This window comes from Microtus ochrogaster, chromosome 5 (assembly GCF_000317375.1).
Source record: "Microtus ochrogaster isolate Prairie Vole_2 chromosome 5, MicOch1.0, whole genome shotgun sequence".
Classification (NCBI taxonomy): Eukaryota; Metazoa; Chordata; class Mammalia; order Rodentia; family Cricetidae; genus Microtus; species Microtus ochrogaster.
Genome location: NC_022012.1, coordinates 93409303 through 93412041, shown reverse-complemented (window position 1 = coordinate 93412041; position 2739 = coordinate 93409303). Strand labels below are relative to the sequence as shown.

The window sequence follows — 2739 nt, the reverse complement described above, 5'->3', positions numbered from 1 at the left end:
CCTACATATATTTTTAAACACATTGTAAACCATTTAGGAGTTGTCTTCATCCGAATCTATATTGTATATCTTTTCCGACTACATGAGTTTTTAGTTTTCTAAGCAATATGGCTAGGATTAAAGCCATGGCTTTGACTGCTGGTTCCAGCTCATTCTTTACCTGCTGGAGCCATGTTTATTGCCACAACTTTATGGCATTTCAAGGTCCCTACCACCATCAAGAAGCATGTGGTCAGCTTTTCATCAACACTATTTAAATGCTTTGTGGCAGAGCCTCTTAAAAGGGCTGCAAAGTTTTTGCAGCTAAAGCTGAGTCAGGAAGCCTCTCTTAATGAGATGTGCTTGTCTCTAGCAAACAGAGCCCACCTGAGAAAACACTGCTACCAAAAAGCCCTGTTTAACTCTGTTTTTTTTTTTGGGGGGGGGTTCTTTTTTTCTTGTTTTGTTTTGGTCTAAGCTTGCAGGATTTAGTCAGCCCCACGTTGGCACACCATTTGAAGAAGGGCACTTAAAAGAAATCCCACACTAGCTCAGAATTGAGAATAATAGAAGGTTATTTATTTAGGGGTAGACTCATAGATCACAGTCCTCTGCTCAAATGGGGAACAGCAACTGAATCCTGGCTAGAAGAGAGGCGAGACTTGTGCTTTACATCAGCATCTGTAGAATAAGAGGCCACGCCCAAGTGGGCGGGTACCTTAAAGGCTACTGGAGGTAGGCATTCCTACAGCACAGAGAAACCCCTCAGGGGTGAGTGGTAGTTTAGCATTTGAATCACTCAGGTCTCTGAAGTCACCTCTTGGAGACGTCTTTACGTCAATAATCCCTTGTTAGACCCTCCTGCTGGTGAAATCAGTCCTTTCCCCAAACCTGTGACCGAATTAGAAGTGCTACTCTTTGGTGCCCCACCCTCCTATCCCTGTGTGGGACAGGGCCAAGAGTCCGGCCAACCCTGCAGAGTGGTGTTCCTGGCACTGGGCATTGATACCTGTGTTGTTTCAGAGCGAGTTCTGCCTGCATTCAAGGGGATGTAATTAACCTCATGCTGTGGGAATCTTGGGTCGGCTGTGAGACCTGTAGATTGCATTTTCACAGTGTTGCTTTAAATACACAAGCTAAAGTGCATGCAGTTTTAAGGAAAACCATTCGTGCTGAAATATCAATTGGTAACACATTTGAAAGGACACGTTTGCCCTGATGCTGGGCCCACGCTGTCTGCACCCGCTCTGGCCTCTGTACCCTTGTACCCTCTGGAGCTCCTCCAGCCTCTGGGGAGTGGGGGAGGGGTGACAGCGTGAGCCCCAGGTCATGGGGACAGACTAGAAAGGCCAGCCTGACTTCTGAGTTTAGATTTCCACCTGTGTCTGGTTTCTTCCAGGTGGTATCTCTAGGTGACTGTTTTGATTCTGTCTTGGATATTTCCAGATGACACACTTGGTCTTCCCATCTGCAAGCTCTGACTGTAAACAGTGATAGAAGAAACATCAAGTGGCCAGGTTGTCACAGCCTCAAAGGACCTCAGGTCTGATTCACAGTGGCTGTTTATTTCTCAGGACCAGAGCCACGGCACAGAGCCTTCCCAGAAACCCTAGCTTACCGACCCTTTATTGTTTATATTTGTGTGGGCGCGTACTGTAAATGATCACAGTTGGCACTGAGTAACTAATGTGTTTTGATAGGCGTGCTGATGAGACTGTGGGGTCATTGATATCATTTACTTTGTAATTGTGCAAACAGGGTAGCTGATGGTGTTGACACAGGAGTCACGTGTGTTTACGCTAGGATGTGTCAGCTGCACACATCCCTCAACCAGTGTTGTCTAGAGACCATAATACTTGAGAAATTCCTGCAAGATTGCTTGTTGAACCTTCTTCACATATATATGGGTATGTGTGTGTGAAAATAATATATATATATTTTTTCATATATATATATATGTATGTATCTTATAAGAACTCCAGGAACCAAAACCATTTCTTGTCTCTGTCCTGTGTGAGATTTCCCCATTCCGCTTCCACTCGTGTGATCGGTCACAGAGGAGTGGAATTGTCGAGTCTTCGGGTGTGGGTGGTGGTGTTGGACTGACTTGCTAACGTCCCAGGTGACATTCGCATTAATTGTTTATAGTTTCTGCATCTTATCTTTGCGCAGACTTGCAGGCCCCAACTCTGCTTTGTTTGGGTTTAAAACCAGCTGGGTTAAAGTGTTATTTCTTTCAAATTCTAAGTATCTGGGGCTCAGTAATTTTGTGTGTCCGCTGCCTGTGTAGGCTTCTTCACTTTGGGGACTGTGCTCTTCATATCTGCTGCCTAGTTCTTGGCCTTCCTCCTCCACAGGGGTTTGTTTGAATGTATTTTATACAGCAGTGCACCCTCAGTTCCCAGGACTGCAGACAATCTCCAGCCAGGGCCCTTGCTTCTCACATAGTTGAAGGGGAGTGTGATGCTCTATACATAACTTGACAGGACCCAGAATCACTGCAGATGGGCCTCTGGGTATCTGTGAGGGAATATCTAGATGATGTTGGCCTCTGGGTATCCGTGAGGAAATATCTAGATGAGGTTAGACCTCTGTGTATCCGTGAGGGACTATCTAGATGAGGTTAGACCTCTGTGTATCCGTGAGGGAATATCTAGATGAGGTTGGACCTCTGGGTATCCGCGAGGAAATATCTAGATGATGTTGGGCCTCTGGGTATCCGTGACGGAATATCTAGATGATGTTGGGCCTCTGGGTATC

At 45.8% G+C, this 2739-nt stretch overlaps 1 protein-coding gene across 1 annotated transcript in view; it reads left to right on the top strand.

Annotated features, from left to right (window-relative positions):
* The window catches only part of Ulk4 (unc-51 like kinase 4), a 288608-nt gene that overhangs the window by 101726 nt on the left and 184143 nt on the right, over nucleotides 1–2739 (top strand). The gene's annotated exons all lie outside the window — the stretch shown is intronic.